The sequence below is a fragment of the Rhododendron vialii genome, chromosome 7a, assembly GCF_030253575.1.
Source record: "Rhododendron vialii isolate Sample 1 chromosome 7a, ASM3025357v1".
In the NCBI taxonomy this organism is placed as follows: domain Eukaryota; kingdom Viridiplantae; phylum Streptophyta; class Magnoliopsida; order Ericales; family Ericaceae; genus Rhododendron; species Rhododendron vialii.
In genome coordinates this window covers 4,671,447-4,695,057 of record NC_080563.1, presented here as the reverse complement: position 1 = coordinate 4,695,057, position 23,611 = coordinate 4,671,447, and the positions used below count along the sequence as shown (strand labels likewise).

The 23,611-nt window shown below is 41.0% G+C and overlaps 1 protein-coding gene across 1 annotated transcript in view; it reads right to left on the bottom strand.

Moving 5' to 3' along the window:
- Positions 1–402: 402 nt before the first annotated feature.
- Positions 403–23,611, bottom strand: part of LOC131334159 (uncharacterized) — an 87,010-nt gene continuing 63,801 nt past the window's right edge. The window contains exon 2 of the mRNA XM_058369049.1: positions 403–656. The gene's annotated coding sequence lies outside the window, so the exon portion shown is untranslated. The remainder of the gene's footprint in view (positions 657–23,611) is intronic.

Here is a 23,611-nt window from a genome sequence, read left to right as displayed (position 1 = left end):
TCGACTTGATTCTTCGCAAGCATGTTTTTCTCATTGATTCCTCCAAGATAAACAGTTTAGATCCAATTTTTGAAAGGTTAAATCTACCTACATAACTTTCAATCACAACTCCAGACACAAGTGTGCCTGGAGTTGTCGTCAAGAATTGTGTACGTACTACGAAGCATTCCTCTTTTTCTCTTTTCTGAATGGGAATGAACACGCCTGCTCCCAACCCCTTGCCATGCCATGCCAAGCCTAAAATCATCGTTGGTTCCCAAGCCTATAATTTCTCTTTTCCATTTGTCCGCTGTGTTTTGTCTACCCGAAAGGAAATTCAGTAACATAAAAAAAGGGTGAAAACAAAATTCAATACCTTGATCACCATACAAAACATGGATGGCAAGCATCTCTAGCATGAGATTTTGACCAAAAAAATTTCTTTATTTATTTTGTTTGAGATTATATATATTAATCTTTGAAGAAGATTACACATATTAAACGAATCTCGGACACATCGGCAAAACGCCACCCGAAAATCAACACCAAAGGATGGCAAGAGACCATCCGCATCAACACACCTGAAACCATGGAAACACACCTAAAGCTCCACAACCAAAGCACCACAAAAGCCATAGATACAGCCTAAAAACCAGCGAAAAACCAAAACCCAACACCTACAACCACATCCGAAAGCCTGAGAGCTTTCAGTTTAGACAACAATAAAAAGCATAAGAGAGATGCATCATCTCCTGTGTCTCAAGATGATGTATCCATCCCCTTGTTTTCCAGCTTACCTTTCCAATCTTATTTTTGGACAACCACCCTGTATCCAGTCCGCGAACACTCTTCGCGGAATTGCTTACCTAGACCCAAGTGGTTCATTAATAACCAAACAAAAGTAAGAAGCTCACCTCCCTGGCTCGGCTGATGTGCGTGGTCAGTCCCTTTAGAATGAAATGCAGCATAAGTAAGCAATTCCATCCATACCCCGCTCATTACACTCCACCGCTTATCTGCATTGAATCCCGACAACTGCTTCGCAAGTATACATGCATCAAACAGCACAGATTCGCTCGCATCTCCCTTCAAAATAGCTGGTTTAGTATCAGTATTCACAGAAAGAATCGTTTGACAGGCTTGATCATGGTCTGTGATTGATCTTTTGTGAAATAATCTCTCAGCCTCTAGGGAGGTGTCTTGAAAGATTTTTACCGAGTTTCCAGCAGCTGGAGCTATCATGGTAGGCTTTGCTAGAAAAAGATATAGCAAGTACTCTGAAATATCCTTACAGAATCGGTGGTCGCTATTCGAAGCATCCTTATCGCAATCTTTGGAGTTATAGCAAACAAGATCAGTAGCAATGTGCCATAGCAAGAAGCTACGTCCATACTCAACCTCTCCAAGGCTCCATTTGAGTTTACTATAACAAGATCTTTGCATGAGAATCCAATCTCCTCTTTGTGAACATAACTTTGTCGCAATTTCTACGTTCTGCGCTAGCTCTGATCTCGTTTTCAGCTCCGTAAAAATTTTGTCCTTCAAAGACTTTGAGACGCTCTGTGAGGTGACTTTTCTTTGGAGTTTACAAGCCTCTAGAGCAGGCCCAATGAATAGAAACTCTGCTATAAAACTGATTTGACGTGGGGTTCTGTGACGAAGATAATAGCAGATGAAATTACACTTTGAGAAAGATTCTTTCCACTTGCGCATGTTGACCATAGCATTAGCTATGGGTTTCACCCAGTTGTAGTAATTGAATGCAACAACATTCCGGCCTGACAATAAGGCCATTAGGAGAGAGATAATCTCGAGGATTAAAGCTCCAAAGACCAAGGCATAGCTGAGGGCGACATCAATTAAAAAACACCCATACATGTGTTGGTGACGGAATAAGGTAACTACATAACGGACAAACTCGATATTGTCCTCTTGACAGTATAAGACAGATGCAGCAGTGATTAACGACAAGGTCATAATTCGCACTACTGGGTTGCCATCGAGATGTGGTGTTCCAGTCTTGGTATGGAGATCCTTGTGTATGAAACTAAGTTCAATTTCTGCCAACTTAAAAGCATCACGGCTACTTCTTCTGAGAAAGAAATCGCGAGTGAACTGACGTTGCTCGTGGCTGTAACTGACGACTCCAAAAAAGAGTCCCTTGAAGTTGTTGTAGAAGGAAAGGGCAAACTGCAGCAATGATTTTTCGTCCAGTTGGTCATTATCAGTATCGAATACTAATTCCACATCCCGTAGACTCGGAGAATGAGGTTTGAATTTCTTCGGAGGTAACTGCACACGCTCCTCTTGGGTGGGGATATTGGCCTCTCTCATTGCCCGTTGTGCCTCAGAAAGTTTTTCAAAGTCAGGCCCTGCTTGCAACTTGACTCGAGTGGCGCTGGATTCTTTGAAGCCTCCAGAACGAGCTAAATATAGAGAATGCACTCGCTCCATACATCTTATTGTTCCTGCCAAAAAAAACAGTTGTGAAGCCAAAAAGAATCCGCCGTAGTAGGCAAATCGGATGAAAATGAGGACGGTTGACACGAGTTGCGAAATCAGCCGAATCCATTGCTGAAGCCACATATTATTTTCTTCAGCGGAAAGAGATGTAACATTGTCAGGGCCACCGAGGTGGAGCAGGAGAAATGGCGCCCAAAAGCTCAAATACCAACCGTTAAACGCATATTGGTAATCACTAGGACTACAATCTCTATTTGTTGCGGGACGGAACCACCCATCAGGCTTTTTAGGTGGGGATGCACAAACTCCTCCTCTGAGTCGGACAGAGATGAGTCCGATTGTATACGGAGCGACCCAGTCCGCGAGAAAGTAAGCTGAAGAGATGAGTGTCCTCAGCCAAGTCTTATTTGTGCGTCTTCTTTCGGATGCACAAGAGAATAAGAAGCACTGAAGCAACAGACTCAAGAGAACAAACGCCTGAATATCCCGTACGTTCCAAGATACTAGTTCATCAGTACTGAAATCTGGGGATGGGGGATACGGAGCTGGACTTGGAGTTGGGGAAAGATGAGAGATGCTCATTTCTGTATCGCCCAGCCCACACACCCAGCTTAGCTACCCCTCTCTTAATTTTCTCTTCTACCACTGCTTTTTGGGATTCAGCAAGATATTATTGAGTACCCTTAGCCATTGTTTAGGCTCCGTTTGTTTGGGTACAAAATGTTTTTCCTATTTTTTGGTAATTGATTGGTGTAAAAAATGAAGAAAATATTTTTCATTAATTGGATGAAAATTGCTTACCCTTAAATCTTTCGTAATTTATTTTTTGAAATAAACCTCCTGCTTTATACTGTAATTCTCAATATTTTTAGTTTTCTCAATCGTCAGTCCTAACCAATGTTCAATTTCAATATTCTCAGATCTCTCCACCGTTTAAGCCCCGCCGTATTATTTTGTTCATTTCTGAAAATATTTTTCAAATGACAACTAAATACCGAAAAATAAAAATTTACAATTTCTTTTATAAAAAAAATATTTTACATTATAAAATATTTTCCATTAAAACAAACGGAGCCGCAGTGCCCAATGAATTGGTAAATTGACGGAAAGTGAAGACCTGGTGGACTCTCTCTCTCTTTTAACTTCGCAAAAAGTAGGGACACCAAAGCATGTCTTTTATTTAACGGTCTTACTATTGACAGCCCACTAGACTAACGGTAAGTATACTAGAAAACAAGAAAAACACGTAATTTTGTGTACTTTTTGCACCATTTAATACACATTCACATACTTATTATCGTCAGTTCATTGAGCTGATTTTAGAATTTTTCAATTAATAATTGGCTATCTATAGATAGGTGAAGTACTATATTTTAGCTAGATTACATTCATCAAGTTTGAGTGGCTTACGTGAGCGATGCAAGGATAAAGTTTAATGCGCTCTCTCTCTTCTGTACAACCTGGTAGTACGTTGAGGTGCGGATTGAAGGGGTGAGGGAAATCCACTCGGGCAAAGACATGATTACATATGGTGAGACCACTCAACATCTAGCTGTGATTCCATTTTAGTTTTGGAGGGTTTTAACCTAAGATCAAATGGCTGAAGTAACGTGTAAAATCCTGATTTTTTTAAAATTATAGTCACGTGATCCGAATAGGAACTCGACACTTTAATTTAATTCAAATAGTAAGGCAGACTAAGTGAAATGTATCGTGGTATAAAATAAAAAAATAAAAAAAATGTGAATTTCAATGGGACAATTGAGTTGCATCTGATACATGGTACGAGTTATTTTATATTAGGATTTTTCCTTGAAAATTGAACAACGTTACAATGATCCTCATATTTTTATTTGTTTATGTTGAAATTATGAGAATTTTTGGAGACCGAAATTTGTACGCGAACGGACCAGAATAGCGACGATCGGGCGCGAAGAGCCACGTGGCACAACGCGGTGCTTTGTGGTGGCATGTGGCACGCATGGGTGAATTGGGTGCTGACTCAACTTATGAATCCACCGAAGTATATATATATATTATTGTATAAGGATATATTATATGAGTTAATTACTCTTAGTTAGTAATTAGGATATCAACCACCTCTGTTTTCTCCACCGTTTACAGAGAGAGAGAGAGAGAGAGAGAGAGAGAGAGAGAGAGAGAGAGAGAGCTACAAAGAGAAGAAGAAAGACTCATGTAGTCGACTACTAGCCTGACGGACGCGCCATTCGCCGGAAGACTCCACTGTCGAGCTTCTTTTTCTTTCTCTTCTGGTAATCTCACTTTCTCACTCTCTAATTTACATTAAAACGTTTATTTTATGTATAGTACAGGACACAATTCAACCCTAGCTTTCTAATTATAATGGTATGCCCCCAGGCTTGAAGCATGGAAAAATAGCCTTTAACCTTCCTATGATGGGTTGCAAGATTGATGCCCAAAACTAAGTCATAAAAATGATATTACTCTAGCTTTAACTAAGTTAGTAGTGAAGGTAATTTTGTGAGTAATTGTCACAACAATTATGTGTTTAGGTGCAAGTACCGTAAAGTGAGGCGACGCGTGGAAAGTGACCGCTACTTCTTAAAGGTGAGTTGCGCATACCTTAGTTACATGTCTTTTCTAAATTTTTGGAATAAAATGCCATTGCTTGAGTATGCAGAAAAATGTGGGATTTGAGCTTCTTACTTGGTTTAATTACTGTTGTTAAATAGAAATACTTGCGATGGCTTGTTTATAAATCTTATATGTTACGGTTAAAGACTAGATCATGGCAATATGTTTTGGAAACTGGAATTGTTACTGGTACATGCTTGTGATAATATGATTCATTCGAACGGTGTCCCGAGTGCTAGGGGACGGGTAAAGATACTAGTGGCATGAAGTAATAAGGTAGGAGATGCAGCCAGGCATCACTGGGTAATGATATCTTACCACTCTTCAATGGGGTCGCTCCCCAACCGACTGGCAAAAATACCGTTGAATGCTATTATCGCTCAAAAGTGAAAAACTTGAAAGGGAAATGAAATGAAATAGGTCCATCTCTTGGACCGAAGAAATGAGCTTTCGGACGAAAATGCTTGTACTAGATGGTCAACAAAATATTTGAATTGTTGCTTTGAACTGTTTTATAAAGTGAGGTATTTCCATGGTCAAACTTGTAACTTTGGTATACGTTCCTCACCCGAGCTTCGGCTTATGAAAACCTTTTCCAATTTTTCAGGTTAAGGTAGATAGCAAGTTGTGGACTGAATGAGGTTCTAAAATAACCGTAGAGAATCAAGTGGTGTCTAATGGTTTGTATTTATTATACTTGTACACTTAGAAGCTCTGGGATTATCTTATTTATTCTACGCTTCCGCATTCTTTGCTTATATGGTTTTAATTGGCAAAAATGCGAGAAATCCCTAAACTAGAATATGAGTAGGCCTTCGGCGGTTTAACACCCGCTTGGCCGGTCATGACTTCCAAGGTAGATTTTGGATCGTGACAGAAGTGGTATCAGAGCATTAGTTTACGGATTTCTTAAAACCCAGAGCTTTAGGGGTCGTCTACACAGTTTGAGCACACAACTTTATGTGTCTTGTGTGCTTATCTTTCTATCTCTAACATAACCTTATGTTTACAAATGATGGCCCAAGTTTGACCGTGGTTGATACAAGAAACGACTTAAAAAAAAAAAAAAAAGTAATTAGAGTGCGCAATAGAAGCGTAGGTATTAAGTGTACCTCTCCTAAGAATCTAGAGCTACAAGATCACACTCATTATAGATGAAGCCTATTCGCTTTGCTCATTGTGTCAACTGTCAACATTGTTAGTAAGTCCTCTTGACATAAGATATTTTTGTTCGATCTTTTTGATGACATACAATATTTCTCTTAATTGATGAGTCTCATTTGTTTCATTGGCTTCACCTCCTCCTTTGGGTTCTTGTGATCAAATATGAACTTGATGGGCATATTTCGAATCAACATTGCCTATCTCTTAGCATTGTTTCTCTACTGAACTTCTTATAATTGAGCTTGAACCAAATGAATTTGAATTGTACTCATTGCCTCCACCTTTCTGAAATTAATTATCTCTACTGCTATTCTTTATTCTGGAATGAAATAGGAGAATTGTTCCGTCGGTTGTTTGAAGTTTGAACTCCAATAATTGTTCGCAGCTCTCACATTGCAAGATGAAAGCTATCACTCTTTGGTTGTCCTATATAGCCCTTGAGCACTGTTTATTATTCTTCATATTACAGTTGTGCCTTTACCAGATGACTAGTCTTGGATGTTTGGTTTAAAATGCGTTAGGCCGACGCAATTTCAAGAGAAATATCTAGATTAGTCTCTAAACTCCCAGCAAATTCCAATGTCAACTTCTTTTGAACTATGGTGTGAAACTTTGATTCTATTGCTTCATGTGATATTCTTTTGAAGTCTATGGTGAAACTTTGATTCAATTAGTCCTTGTGATCTTCTTTTGAGCCTTTGTACAATTTTGTTTCGTTAGCTTCTTGTGAATTCTAATGGTGAAATCTTAGAAATTATTTTGTTCTGTCCTCATCATATATTCTAAGATGTGCATATAAGTACCTTGATTAATTCTTAGACTCTTTGCAATTCTCTTTTCAGCTCCTTTCAAACTCTTTTGTGAACTTGATCTCATTTGGCTTATGTGGGTTCAGTGTATGTACAAATCAGAAATTGATCATACTTTTCTTCCATGCCCCTCGCTTCTGAACCCTATTCGTGTTCTAACAAAGTCCAAGTGCAAGTCCAAAGTAAAGAATTTGTTGAAAACAAGCTGAGAACTTTCTTGATTTCAAACTTTGTACCATGCTCGGAATCGTGCTTGATGCTCTATCTGATAAATTTCGAAGTATCTTCTATATATGTCATCATTGAGCTCCATTAAACTTACTCATGTCAACCATGAATACTCCTCTTCCTTGAATTCATGGTTATTCTGAAAATTAGTGCTTTGATTCATCGATTTCTTGAACGTTCCAAAATGAGTGATAGAGGGGAAAGTTGGTAGAACGCAGGAAAGGTCGAGGCTCTTGTTAACAATGGCGATAAGAGTCCTGTATTTTTCTCTACTCGCTGGATACAAATAGAAGTTCCAAGACTTCTCTCAAAGAACAAGTTGCTATGGAAGATGAAAAGAAAAAGGGAAAGCTTTGGATGCACACATGAAAAGGACTCTAAAAGCCAAAGCAGGGAGATGCGACGGCGCCAATTCTCACTCTTCCAAATGGGACAGAAGCTCAATGATGACAAGCCTTGATAAAGCATAGGAGAAACACGTACTGATGGAAAATAAGAAAGTGATCTCCTAAATGTGATGATAGTTCAAGCCACGATAGGAAAAAAAATTTCCTCGCATTAGGTATTAGAAGTAACTATTTGTTTAACTAGCCGCTGCATAAGATACAAGAGAGCTGATTAAGCAAAACACAACTGAGGAAAAAAAAGACGCTACTCAAGCTTTGCAAAGACGCACTGTTATTCGATTATTATCAGCTATATTCAAGTTTGGAGGACCAAACTTCCTAAGGTGGGGAGAAATGTAAAATCTTGATTTTTTTAAAATTATAGTCACGTGATCCGAATAGGAACTCGACACTTTAATTTAATTCAAATAGTAAGGCAGACTAAGTGAAATGTATCGTGGTATAAAATAAAAAAATAAAAAAAATGTGAATTTCAATGGGGCAATTGAGTTGCATCTGATACATGGTACGAGTTATTCTATATTAGGATTTTTCCTTGAAAATTGAACAACGCTACGATGATCCTCATATTTTTATTTGTTTATGTTGAAATTATGAGAATTTTTGGAGACCGAAATTTGTACGCGAACGGACCAGAATAGCGACGATCTGGCGCGAAGAGCCACGTGGCACAACGCGGTGCTTTGTGGTGGCATGTGGCACGCATGGGTGAATTGGGTGCTGACTCAACTTATGCTTCCACCGAAGTATATATATATATATTATTGTATAAGGATATATTATATGAGTTAATTACTCTTAGTTAGTAATTAGGATATCAACCACCTCTGTTTTCTCCACCGTTTACAGAGAGAGAGAGAGAGAGAGAGAGAGAGAGGAAGATACAAAGAGAAGAAGAAAGACTCATGTAGTCGACTACTAGCCTGACGGACGCGCCATTCGCCGGAAGACTCCACTGTCGAGCTTCTTTTTCTTTCTCTTCTGGTAATCTCACTTTTTCACTCTCTAATTTACATTAAAACGTTTATTTTATGTATAGTACAGGACACAATTCAACCCTAGCTTTCTAATTATAATGGTATGCCCCCAGGCTTGAAACATGGAAAAATAGCCTTTAACCTTCCTATGATGGATTGCAAGATTGATGCCCAAAACTAAGTCATAAAAATGATATTACTCTAGCTTTAACTAAGTTAGTAGTGAAGGTAATTTTGTGAGTAATTGTCACAACAATTATGTGTTTAGGTGCAAGTACCGTAAAGTGAGGTGACGCGTGTAAAGTGATCGCTACTTCTTAAAGGTGAGTTGCGCATACCTTAGTTACATGTCTTTTCTAAATTTTTGGAATAAAATGCCATTGCTTGAGTATGCAAAAAAATGTGGGATTTGAGCTTCTTACTTGGTTTAATTACTGTTGTTAAATAGAAATACTTGCGATGGCTTGTTTATAAATCTTATATGTTACGGTTAAAGACTAGATCATGGCAATATGTTTTGGAAACTGGAATTGTTACTGGTACATGCTTGTGATAATATGATTCATTCGAACGGTGTCCCGAGTGCTAGGGGACGGGTAAAGATACTAGTGGCATGAAGTAATAAGGTAGGAGATGCAGCCAGGCATCACTGGGTAATGATATCTTACCACTCTTCAATGGGGTCGCTCCCCAACCGACTGGCAAAAATACCGTTGAATGCTATTATCGCTCAAAAGTGAAAAACTTGAAAGGGAAATGAAATGAAATAGGTCCAGCTCTTGGACCGAAGAAATGAGCTTTCGGACGAAAATGCTTGTACTAGATGGTCAACAAAATATTTGAATTGTTGCTTTGAACTGTTTTATAAAGTGAGGTATTTCCATGGTCAAACTTGTAACTTTGGTATACGTTCCTCACCCGAGCTTCGGCTTATGAAAACCTTTTCCAATTTTTCAGGTTAAGGTAGATAGCAAGTTGTGGACTGAATGAGGTTCTAAAATAACCGTGGAGAATCAAGTGGTGTCTAATGGTTTGTATTTATTATACTTGTACACTTAGAAGCTCTGGGATAATCTTATTTATTCTACGCTTCCGCATTCTTTGCTTATATGGTTTTAATTGGCAATGATGCGAGAAATCCCTAAACTAGAATATGAGTAGGCCTTCGGCGGCTTAACACCCGCTTGGCCGGTCATGACTTCCAAGGTAGATTTTGGGTCGTGACATAACGGCACTTGTAACTTAGGTCTAATATCATGTTAATTTGGAGGGGTCCAACCTAAATCCAATGGGATATGTGTAAAGTAGATTGTAGATAATATTATTGAAATTTGGGGCGTGGCTTTAAGTGAGCAATATGAGATAGAAGTCAATGCGATATATATATATATAGGGCGGTTTCGGAGACACCCAAAAAAACACCTAAAAAAATACCTCATAGTTTTCGATCAAATTTTGATGATCCGAGCCACTCAATGTGATCAGAACATGATTTTAAGGGTACCCTAGAGAAATCAACAAAAAAAATGACCGGAAAGGGTTTGATCCAAACAGTTTCGAACAATTTTTTATTGAACGGTTCAAATAAAAACTGCTCAAATCAAGCCTTTTTCGGTCTTTTTTTTTACTAATTTATCGTGGGCACTCTTAAAATCACATTCTGCACATATTGAACGGTTCGGATCATAAAAATTTGATCGAAAACTATAAAATTGAGATTTATGGTGTTTTTTTGGGTGTCCCTTGAATATATATATATATATATATATATATATATATATATATATATATACACAAATTATCAAGTGAGGGATCCCTCACTTTTTTAAAATGCGGGACTTTCATTTCCCGATCAAATTTTGAAAATCCGAACCGTTCAATGTGTGCAGAACGTGATTTTAAGGGTCCCCGCGAGAAATCAGCAAAAAAAATGACCGGAAAGGGCTTCATCCGAGCAGTTTTTTTTGAACCGTTCAATGAAAACTGCTCGGATGAAGCCCTTCCCGGTCATTTTTTTTGCTGATTTCTCGCGGGGACCCTTAAAATCACGTTCTGATCACTTTGAGCGGCTCGGATCATCGAAATTCAATCGGGAAGGAAAGTCCCGCATTTTAAAAAAATAAGGGATCCCTCACCGGAACCTGACTGATATACACAAATTATCAAGTGAGGGATCCCTCACTTTTTTAAAATGCGGGACTTTCATTTCCCGATCAAATTTTGAAAATCCGAACCGTTCAATGTGTGCAGAACGTGATTTTAAGGGTCCCCGCGAGAAATCAGCAAAAAAAATGACCGGAAAGGGCTTCATCCGAGCAGTTTTTTTTGAACCGTTCAATGAAAACTGCTCGGATGAAGCCCTTCCCGGTCATTTTTTTTGCTGATTTCTCGCGGGGACCCTTAAAATCACGTTCTGATCACTTTGAGCGGCTCGGATCATCGAAATTCAATCGGGAAGGAAAGTCCCGCATTTTAAAAAAATAAGGGATCCCTCACCGGAACCTGACTGATATACACAAATTATCAAGTGAGGGATCCCTCACTTTTTTAAAATGCGGGACTTTCATTTCCCGATCAAATTTTGAAAATCCGAACCGTTCAATGTGTGCAGAACGTGATTTTAAGGGTCCCCGCGAGAAATCAGCAAAAAAAATGACCGGAAAGGGCTTCATCCGAGCAGTTTTTTTTGAACCGTTCAATGAAAACTGCTCGGATGAAGCCCTTCCCGGTCATTTTTTTTGCTGATTTCTCGCGGGGACCCTTAAAATCACGTTCTGATCACTTTGAGCGGCTCGGATCATCGAAATTCAATCGGGAAGGAAAGTCCCGCATTTTAAAAAAATAAGGGATCCCTCACCGGAACCTGACTGATATACACAAATTATCAAGTGAGGGATCCCTCACTTTTTTAAAATGCGGGACTTTCATTTCCCGATCAAATTTTGAAAATCCGAACCGTTCAATGTGTGCAGAACGTGATTTTAAGGGTCCCCGCGAGAAATCAGCAAAAAAAATGACCGGAAAGGGCTTCATCCGAGCAGTTTTTTTTGAACCGTTCAATGAAAACTGCTCGGATGAAGCCCTTCCCGGTCATTTTTTTTGCTGATTTCTCGCGGGGACCCTTAAAATCACGTTCTGATCACTTTGAGCGGCTCGGATCATCGAAATTCAATCGGGAAGGAAAGTCCCGCATTTTAAAAAAATAAGGGATCCCTCACCGGAACCTGACTGATATACACAAATTATCAAGTGAGGGATCCCTCACTTTTTTAAAATGCGGGACTTTCATTTCCCGATCAAATTTTGAAAATCCGAACCGTTCAATGTGTGCAGAACGTGATTTTAAGGGTCCCCGCGAGAAATCAGCAAAAAAAATGACCGGAAAGGGCTTCATCCGAGCAGTTTTTTTTGAACCGTTCAATGAAAACTGCTCGGATGAAGCCCTTCCCGGTCATTTTTTTTGCTGATTTCTCGCGGGGACCCTTAAAATCACGTTCTGATCACTTTGAGCGGCTCGGATCATCGAAATTCAATCGGGAAGGAAAGTCCCGCATTTTAAAAAAATAAGGGATCCCTCACCGGAACCTGACTGATATACACAAATTATCAAGTGAGGGATCCCTCACTTTTTTAAAATGCGGGACTTTCATTTCCCGATCAAATTTTGAAAATCCGAACCGTTCAATGTGTGCAGAACGTGATTTTAAGGGTCCCCGCGAGAAATCAGCAAAAAAAATGACCGGAAAGGGCTTCATCCGAGCAGTTTTTTTTGAACCGTTCAATGAAAACTGCTCGGATGAAGCCCTTCCCGGTCATTTTTTTTGCTGATTTCTCGCGGGGACCCTTAAAATCACGTTCTGATCACTTTGAGCGGCTCGGATCATCGAAATTCAATCGGGAAGGAAAGTCCCGCATTTTAAAAAAATAAGGGATCCCTCACCGGAACCTGACTGATATACACAAATTATCAAGTGAGGGATCCCTCACTTTTTTAAAATGCGGGACTTTCATTTCCCGATCAAATTTTGAAAATCCGAACCGTTCAATGTGTGCAGAACGTGATTTTAAGGGTCCCCGCGAGAAATCAGCAAAAAAAATGACCGGAAAGGGCTTCATCCGAGCAGTTTTTTTTGAACCGTTCAATGAAAACTGCTCGGATGAAGCCCTTCCCGGTCATTTTTTTTGCTGATTTCTCGCGGGGACCCTTAAAATCACGTTCTGATCACTTTGAGCGGCTCGGATCATCGAAATTCAATCGGGAAGGAAAGTCCCGCATTTTAAAAAAATAAGGGATCCCTCACCGGAACCTGACTGATATACACAAATTATCAAGTGAGGGATCCCTCACTTTTTTAAAATGCGGGACTTTCATTTCCCGATCAAATTTTGAAAATCCGAACCGTTCAATGTGTGCAGAACGTGATTTTAAGGGTCCCCGCGAGAAATCAGCAAAAAAAATGACCGGAAAGGGCTTCATCCGAGCAGTTTTTTTTGAACCGTTCAATGAAAACTGCTCGGATGAAGCCCTTCCCGGTCATTTTTTTTGCTGATTTCTCGCGGGGACCCTTAAAATCACGTTCTGATCACTTTGAGCGGCTCGGATCATCGAAATTCAATCGGGAAGGAAAGTCCCGCATTTTAAAAAAATAAGGGATCCCTCACCGGAACCTGACTGATATACACAAATTATCAAGTGAGGGATCCCTCACTTTTTTAAAATGCGGGACTTTCATTTCCCGATCAAATTTTGAAAATCCGAACCGTTCAATGTGTGCAGAACGTGATTTTAAGGGTCCCCGCGAGAAATCAGCAAAAAAAATGACCGGAAAGGGCTTCATCCGAGCAGTTTTTTTTGAACCGTTCAATGAAAACTGCTCGGATGAAGCCCTTCCCGGTCATTTTTTTTGCTGATTTCTCGCGGGGACCCTTAAAATCACGTTCTGATCACTTTGAGCGGCTCGGATCATCGAAATTCAATCGGGAAGGAAAGTCCCGCATTTTAAAAAAATAAGGGATCCCTCACCGGAACCTGACTGATATACACAAATTATCAAGTGAGGGATCCCTCACTTTTTTAAAATGCGGGACTTTCATTTCCCGATCAAATTTTGAAAATCCGAACCGTTCAATGTGTGCAGAACGTGATTTTAAGGGTCCCCGCGAGAAATCAGCAAAAAAAATGACCGGAAAGGGCTTCATCCGAGCAGTTTTTTTTGAACCGTTCAATGAAAACTGCTCGGATGAAGCCCTTCCCGGTCATTTTTTTTGCTGATTTCTCGCGGGGACCCTTAAAATCACGTTCTGATCACTTTGAGCGGCTCGGATCATCGAAATTCAATCGGGAAGGAAAGTCCCGCATTTTAAAAAAATAAGGGATCCCTCACCGGAACCTGACTGATATACACAAATTATCAAGTGAGGGATCCCTCACTTTTTTAAAATGCGGGACTTTCATTTCCCGATCAAATTTTGAAAATCCGAACCGTTCAATGTGTGCAGAACGTGATTTTAAGGGTCCCCGCGAGAAATCAGCAAAAAAAATGACCGGAAAGGGCTTCATCCGAGCAGTTTTTTTTGAACCGTTCAATGAAAACTGCTCGGATGAAGCCCTTCCCGGTCATTTTTTTTGCTGATTTCTCGCGGGGACCCTTAAAATCACGTTCTGATCACTTTGAGCGGCTCGGATCATCGAAATTCAATCGGGAAGGAAAGTCCCGCATTTTAAAAAAATAAGGGATCCCTCACCGGAACCTGACTGATATACACAAATTATCAAGTGAGGGATCCCTCACTTTTTTAAAATGCGGGACTTTCATTTCCCGATCAAATTTTGAAAATCCGAACCGTTCAATGTGTGCAGAACGTGATTTTAAGGGTCCCCGCGAGAAATCAGCAAAAAAAATGACCGGAAAGGGCTTCATCCGAGCAGTTTTTTTTGAACCGTTCAATGAAAACTGCTCGGATGAAGCCCTTCCCGGTCATTTTTTTTGCTGATTTCTCGCGGGGACCCTTAAAATCACGTTCTGATCACTTTGAGCGGCTCGGATCATCGAAATTCAATCGGGAAGGAAAGTCCCGCATTTTAAAAAAATAAGGGATCCCTCACCGGAACCTGACTGATATACACAAATTATCAAGTGAGGGATCCCTCACTTTTTTAAAATGCGGGACTTTCATTTCCCGATCAAATTTTGAAAATCCGAACCGTTCAATGTGTGCAGAACGTGATTTTAAGGGTCCCCGCGAGAAATCAGCAAAAAAAATGACCGGAAAGGGCTTCATCCGAGCAGTTTTTTTTGAACCGTTCAATGAAAACTGCTCGGATGAAGCCCTTCCCGGTCATTTTTTTTGCTGATTTCTCGCGGGGACCCTTAAAATCACGTTCTGATCACTTTGAGCGGCTCGGATCATCGAAATTCAATCGGGAAGGAAAGTCCCGCATTTTAAAAAAATAAGGGATCCCTCACCGGAACCTGACTGATATACACAAATTATCAAGTGAGGGATCCCTCACTTTTTTAAAATGCGGGACTTTCATTTCCCGATCAAATTTTGAAAATCCGAACCGTTCAATGTGTGCAGAACGTGATTTTAAGGGTCCCCGCGAGAAATCAGCAAAAAAAATGACCGGAAAGGGCTTCATCCGAGCAGTTTTTTTTGAACCGTTCAATGAAAACTGCTCGGATGAAGCCCTTCCCGGTCATTTTTTTTGCTGATTTCTCGCGGGGACCCTTAAAATCACGTTCTGATCACTTTGAGCGGCTCGGATCATCGAAATTCAATCGGGAAGGAAAGTCCCGCATTTTAAAAAAATAAGGGATCCCTCACCGGAACCTGACTGATATACACAAATTATCAAGTGAGGGATCCCTCACTTTTTTAAAATGCGGGACTTTCATTTCCCGATCAAATTTTGAAAATCCGAACCGTTCAATGTGTGCAGAACGTGATTTTAAGGGTCCCCGCGAGAAATCAGCAAAAAAAATGACCGGAAAGGGCTTCATCCGAGCAGTTTTTTTTGAACCGTTCAATGAAAACTGCTCGGATGAAGCCCTTCCCGGTCATTTTTTTTGCTGATTTCTCGCGGGGACCCTTAAAATCACGTTCTGATCACTTTGAGCGGCTCGGATCATCGAAATTCAATCGGGAAGGAAAGTCCCGCATTTTAAAAAAATAAGGGATCCCTCACCGGAACCTGACTGATATACACAAATTATCAAGTGAGGGATCCCTCACTTTTTTAAAATGCGGGACTTTCATTTCCCGATCAAATTTTGAAAATCCGAACCGTTCAATGTGTGCAGAACGTGATTTTAAGGGTCCCCGCGAGAAATCAGCAAAAAAAATGACCGGAAAGGGCTTCATCCGAGCAGTTTTTTTTGAACCGTTCAATGAAAACTGCTCGGATGAAGCCCTTCCCGGTCATTTTTTTTGCTGATTTCTCGCGGGGACCCTTAAAATCACGTTCTGATCACTTTGAGCGGCTCGGATCATCGAAATTCAATCGGGAAGGAAAGTCCCGCATTTTAAAAAAATAAGGGATCCCTCACCGGAACCTGACTGATATACACAAATTATCAAGTGAGGGATCCCTCACTTTTTTAAAATGCGGGACTTTCATTTCCCGATCAAATTTTGAAAATCCGAACCGTTCAATGTGTGCAGAACGTGATTTTAAGGGTCCCCGCGAGAAATCAGCAAAAAAAATGACCGGAAAGGGCTTCATCCGAGCAGTTTTTTTTGAACCGTTCAATGAAAACTGCTCGGATGAAGCCCTTCCCGGTCATTTTTTTTGCTGATTTCTCGCGGGGACCCTTAAAATCACGTTCTGATCACTTTGAGCGGCTCGGATCATCGAAATTCAATCGGGAAGGAAAGTCCCGCATTTTAAAAAAATAAGGGATCCCTCACCGGAACCTGACTGATATACACAAATTATCAAGTGAGGGATCCCTCACTTTTTTAAAATGCGGGACTTTCATTTCCCGATCAAATTTTGAAAATCCGAACCGTTCAATGTGTGCAGAACGTGATTTTAAGGGTCCCCGCGAGAAATCAGCAAAAAAAATGACCGGAAAGGGCTTCATCCGAGCAGTTTTTTTTGAACCGTTCAATGAAAACTGCTCGGATGAAGCCCTTCCCGGTCATTTTTTTTGCTGATTTCTCGCGGGGACCCTTAAAATCACGTTCTGATCACTTTGAGCGGCTCGGATCATCGAAATTCAATCGGGAAGGAAAGTCCCGCATTTTAAAAAAATAAGGGATCCCTCACCGGAACCTGACTGATATACACAAATTATCAAGTGAGGGATCCCTCACTTTTTTAAAATGCGGGACTTTCATTTCCCGATCAAATTTTGAAAATCCGAACCGTTCAATGTGTGCAGAACGTGATTTTAAGGGTCCCCGCGAGAAATCAGCAAAAAAAATGACCGGAAAGGGCTTCATCCGAGCAGTTTTTTTTGAACCGTTCAATGAAAACTGCTCGGATGAAGCCCTTCCCGGTCATTTTTTTTGCTGATTTCTCGCGGGGACCCTTAAAATCACGTTCTGATCACTTTGAGCGGCTCGGATCATCGAAATTCAATCGGGAAGGAAAGTCCCGCATTTTAAAAAAATAAGGGATCCCTCACCGGAACCTGACTGATATACACAAATTATCAAGTGAGGGATCCCTCACTTTTTTAAAATGCGGGACTTTCATTTCCCGATCAAATTTTGAAAATCCGAACCGTTCAATGTGTGCAGAACGTGATTTTAAGGGTCCCCGCGAGAAATCAGCAAAAAAAATGACCGGAAAGGGCTTCATCCGAGCAGTTTTTTTTGAACCGTTCAATGAAAACTGCTCGGATGAAGCCCTTCCCGGTCATTTTTTTTGCTGATTTCTCGCGGGGACCCTTAAAATCACGTTCTGATCACTTTGAGCGGCTCGGATCATCGAAATTCAATCGGGAAGGAAAGTCCCGCATTTTAAAAAAATAAGGGATCCCTCACCGGAACCTGACTGATATACACAAATTATCAAGTGAGGGATCCCTCACTTTTTTAAAATGCGGGACTTTCATTTCCCGATCAAATTTTGAAAATCCGAACCGTTCAATGTGTGCAGAACGTGATTTTAAGGGTCCCCGCGAGAAATCAGCAAAAAAAATGACCGGAAAGGGCTTCATCCGAGCAGTTTTTTTTGAACCGTTCAATGAAAACTGCTCGGATGAAGCCCTTCCCGGTCATTTTTTTTGCTGATTTCTCGCGGGGACCCTTAAAATCACGTTCTGATCACTTTGAGCGGCTCGGATCATCGAAATTCAATCGGGAAGGAAAGTCCCGCATTTTAAAAAAATAAGGGATCCCTCACCGGAACCTGACTGATATACACAAATTATCAAGTGAGGGATCCCTCACTTTTTTAAAATGCGGGACTTTCATTTCCCGATCAAATTTTGAAAATCCGAACCGTTCAATGTGTGCAGAACGTGATTTTAAGGGTCCCCGCGAGAAATCAGCAAAAAAAATGACCGGAAAGGGCTTCATCCGAGCAGTTTTTTTTGAACCGTTCAATGAAAACTGCTCGGATGAAGCCCTTCCCGGTCATTTTTTTTGCTGATTTCTCGCGGGGACCCTTAAAATCACGTTCTGATCACTTTGAGCGGCTCGGATCATCGAAATTCAATCGGGAAGGAAAGTCCCGCATTTTAAAAAAATAAGGGATCCCTCACCGGAACCTGACTGATATACACAAATTATCAAGTGAGGGATCCCTCACTTTTTTAAAATGCGGGACTTTCATTTCCCGATCAAATTTTGAAAATCCGAACCGTTCAATGTGTGCAGAACGTGATTTTAAGGGTCCCCGCGAGAAATCAGCAAAAAAAATGACCGGAAAGGGCTTCATCCGAGCAGTTTTTTTTGAACCGTTCAATGAAAACTGCTCGGATGAAGCCCTTCCCGGTCATTTTTTTTGCTGATTTCTCGCGGGGACCCTTAAAATCACGTTCTGATCACTTTGAGCGGCTCGGATCATCGAAATTCAATCGGGAAGGAAAGTCCCGCATTTTAAAAAAATAAGGGATCCCTCACCGGAACCTGACTGATATACACAAATTATCAAGTGAGGGATCCCTCACTTTTTTAAAATGCGGGACTTTCATTTCCCGATCAAATTTTGAAAATCCGAACCGTTCAATGTGTGCAGAACGTGATTTTAAGGGTCCCCGCGAGAAATCAGCAAAAAAAATGACCGGAAAGGGCTTCATCCGAGCAGTTTTTTTTGAACCGTTCAATGAAAACTGCTCGGATGAAGCCCTTCCCGGTCATTTTTTTTGCTGATTTCTCGCGGGGACCCTTAAAATCACGTTCTGATCACTTTGAGCGGCTCGGATCATCGAAATTCAATCGGGAAGGAAAGTCCCGCATTTTAAAAAAATAAGGGATCCCTCACCGGAACCTGACTGATATACACAAATTATCAAGTGAGGGATCCCTCACTTTTTTAAAATGCGGGACTTTCATTTCCCGATCAAATTTTGAAAATCCGAACCGTTCAATGTGTGCAGAACGTGATTTTAAGGGTCCCCGCGAGAAATCAGCAAAAAAAATGACCGGAAAGGGCTTCATCCGAGCAGTTTTTTTTGAACCGTTCAATGAAAACTGCTCGGATGAAGCCCTTCCCGGTCATTTTTTTTGCTGATTTCTCGCGGGGACCCTTAAAATCACGTTCTGATCACTTTGAGCGGCTCGGATCATCGAAATTCAATCGGGAAGGAAAGTCCCGCATTTTAAAAAAATAAGGGATCCCTCACCGGAACCTGACTGATATACACAAATTATCAAGTGAGGGATCCCTCACTTTTTTAAAATGCGGGACTTTCATTTCCCGATCAAATTTTGAAAATCCGAACCGTTCAATGTGTGCAGAACGTGATTTTAAGGGTCCCCGCGAGAAATCAGCAAAAAAAATGACCGGAAAGGGCTTCATCCGAGCAGTTTTTTTTGAACCGTTCAATGAAAACTGCTCGGATGAAGCCCTTCCCGGTCATTTTTTTTGCTGATTTCTCGCGGGGACCCTTAAAATCACGTTCTGATCACTTTGAGCGGCTCGGATCATCGAAATTCAATCGGGAAGGAAAGTCCCGCATTTTAAAAAAATAAGGGATCCCTCACCGGAACCTGACTGATATACACAAATTATCAAGTGAGGGATCCCTCACTTTTTTAAAATGCGGGACTTTCATTTCCCGATCAAATTTTGAAAATCCGAACCGTTCAATGTGTGCAGAACGTGATTTTAAGGGTCCCCGCGAGAAATCAGCAAAAAAAATGACCGGAAAGGGCTTCATCCGAGCAGTTTTTTTTGAACCGTTCAATGAAAACTGCTCGGATGAAGCCCTTCCCGGTCATTTTTTTTGCTGATTTCTCGCGGGGACCCTTAAAATCACGTTCTGATCACTTTGAGCGGCTCGGATCATCGAAATTCAATCGGGAAGGAAAGTCCCGCATTTTAAAAAAATAAGGGATCCCTCACCGGAACCTGACTGATATACACAAATTATCAAGTGAGGGATCCCTCACTTTTTTAAAATGCGGGACTTTCATTTCCCGATCAAATTTTGAAAATCCGAACCGTTCAATGTGTGCAGAACGTGATTTTAAGGGTCCCCGCGAGAAATCAGCAAAAAAAATGACCGGAAAGGGCTTCATCCGAGCAGTTTTTTTTGAACCGTTCAATGAAAACTGCTCGGATGAAGCCCTTCCCGGTCATTTTTTTTGCTGATTTCTCGCGGGGACCCTTAAAATCACGTTCTGATCACTTTGAGCGGCTCGGATCATCGAAATTCAATCGGGAAGGAAAGTCCCGCATTTTAAAAAAATAAGGGATCCCTCACCGGAACCTGACTGATATACACAAATTATCAAGTGAGGGATCCCTCACTTTTTTAAAATGCGGGACTTTCATTTCCCGATCAAATTTTGAAAATCCGAACCGTTCAATGTGTGCAGAACGTGATTTTAAGGGTCCCCGCGAGAAATCAGCAAAAAAAATGACCGGAAAGGGCTTCATCCGAGCAGTTTTTTTTGAACCGTTCAATGAAAACTGCTCGGATGAAGCCCTTCCCGGTCATTTTTTTTGCTGATTTCTCGCGGGGACCCTTAAAATCACGTTCTGATCACTTTGAGCGGCTCGGATCATCGAAATTCAATCGGGAAGGAAAGTCCCGCATTTTAAAAAAATAAGGGATCCCTCACCGGAACCTGACTGATATACACAAATTATCAAGTGAGGGATCCCTCACTTTTTTAAAATGCGGGACTTTCATTTCCCGATCAAATTTTGAAAATCCGAACCGTTCAATGTGTGCAGAACGTGATTTTAAGGGTCCCCGCGAGAAATCAGCAAAAAAAATGACCGGAAAGGGCTTCATCCGAGCAGTTTTTTTTGAACCGTTCAATGAAAACTGCTCGGATGAAGCCCTTCCCGGTCATTTTTTTTGCTGATTTCTCGCGGGGACCCTTAAAATCACGTTCTGATCACTTTGAGCGGCTCGGATCATCGAAATTCAATCGGGAAGGAAAGTCCCGCATTTTAAAAAAATAAGGGATCCCTCACCGGAACCTGACTGATATACACAAATTATCAAGTGAGGGATCCCTCACTTTTTTAAAATGCGGGACTTTCATTTCCCGATCAAATTTTGAAAATCCGAACCGTTCAATGTGTGCAGAACGTGATTTTAAGGGTCCCCGCGAGAAATCAGCAAAAAAAATGACCGGAAAGGGCTTCATCCGAGCAGTTTTTTTTGAACCGTTCAATGAAAACTGCTCGGATGAAGCCCTTCCCGGTCATTTTTTTTGCTGATTTCTCGCGGGGACCCTTAAAATCACGTTCTGATCACTTTGAGCGGCTCGGATCATCGAAATTCAATCGGGAAGGAAAGTCCCGCATTTTAAAAAAATAAGGGATCCCTCACCGGAACCTGACTGATATACACAAATTATCAAGTGAGGGATCCCTCACTTTTTTAAAATGCGGGACTTTCATTTCCCGATCAAATTTTGAAAATCCGAACCGTTCAATGTGTGCAGAACGTGATTTTAAGGGTCCCCGCGAGAAATCAGCAAAAAAAATGACCGGAAAGGGCTTCATCCGAGCAGTTTTTTTTGAACCGTTCAATGAAAACTGCTCGGATGAAGCCCTTCCCGGTCATTTTTTTTGCTGATTTCTCGCGGGGACCCTTAAAATCACGTTCTGATCACTTTGAGCGGCTCGGATCATCGAAATTCAATCGGGAAGGAAAGTCCCGCATTTTAAAAAAATAAGGGATCCCTCACCGGAACCTGACTGATATACACAAATTATCAAGTGAGGGATCCCTCACTTTTTTAAAATGCGGGACTTTCATTTCCCGATCAAATTTTGAAAATCCGAACCGTTCAATGTGTGCAGAACGTGATTTTAAGGGTCCCCGCGAGAAATCAGCAAAAAAAATGACCGGAAAGGGCTTCATCCGAGCAGTTTTTTTTGAACCGTTCAATGAAAACTGCTCGGATGAAGCCCTTCCCGGTCATTTTTTTTGCTGATTTCTCGCGGGGACCCTTAAAATCACGTTCTGATCACTTTGAGCGGCTCGGATCATCGAAATTCAATCGGGAAGGAAAGTCCCGCATTTTAAAAAAATAAGGGATCCCTCACCGGAACCTGACTGATATACACAAATTATCAAGTGAGGGATCCCTCACTTTTTTAAAATGCGGGACTTTCATTTCCCGATCAAATTTTGAAAATCCGAACCGTTCAATGTGTGCAGAACGTGATTTTAAGGGTCCCCGCGAGAAATCAGCAAAAAAAATGACCGGAAAGGGCTTCATCCGAGCAGTTTTTTTTGAACCGTTCAATGAAAACTGCTCGGATGAAGCCCTTCCCGGTCATTTTTTTTGCTGATTTCTCGCGGGGACCCTTAAAATCACGTTCTGATCACTTTGAGCGGCTCGGATCATCGAAATTCAATCGGGAAGGAAAGTCCCGCATTTTAAAAAAATAAGGGATCCCTCACCGGAACCTGACTGATATACACAAATTATCAAGTGAGGGATCCCTCACTTTTTTAAAATGCGGGACTTTCATTTCCCGATCAAATTTTGAAAATCCGAACCGTTCAATGTGTGCAGAACGTGATTTTAAGGGTCCCCGCGAGAAATCAGCAAAAAAAATGACCGGAAAGGGCTTCATCCGAGCAGTTTTTTTTGAACCGTTCAATGAAAACTGCTCGGATGAAGCCCTTCCCGGTCATTTTTTTTGCTGATTTCTCGCGGGGACCCTTAAAATCACGTTCTGATCACTTTGAGCGGCTCGGATCATCGAAATTCAATCGGGAAGGAAAGTCCCGCATTTTAAAAAAATAAGGGATCCCTCACCGGAACCTGACTGATATACACAAATTATCAAGTGAGGGATCCCTCACTTTTTTAAAATGCGGGACTTTCATTTCCCGATCAAATTTTGAAAATCCGAACCGTTCAATGTGTGCAGAACGTGATTTTAAGGGTCCCCGCGAGAAATCAGCAAAAAAAATGACCGGAAAGGGCTTCATCCGAGCAGTTTTTTTTGAACCGTTCAATGAAAACTGCTCGGATGAAGCCCTTCCCGGTCATTTTTTTTGCTGATTTCTCGCGGGGACCCTTAAAATCACGTTCTGATCACTTTGAGCGGCTCGGATCATCGAAATTCAATCGGGAAGGAAAGTCCCGCATTTTAAAAAAATAAGGGATCCCTCACCGGAACCTGACTGATATACACAAATTATCAAGTGAGGGATCCCTCACTTTTTTAAAATGCGGGACTTTCATTTCCCGATCAAATTTTGAAAATCCGAACCGTTCAATGTGTGCAGAACGTGATTTTAAGGGTCCCCGCGAGAAATCAGCAAAAAAAATGACCGGAAAGGGCTTCATCCGAGCAGTTTTTTTTGAACCG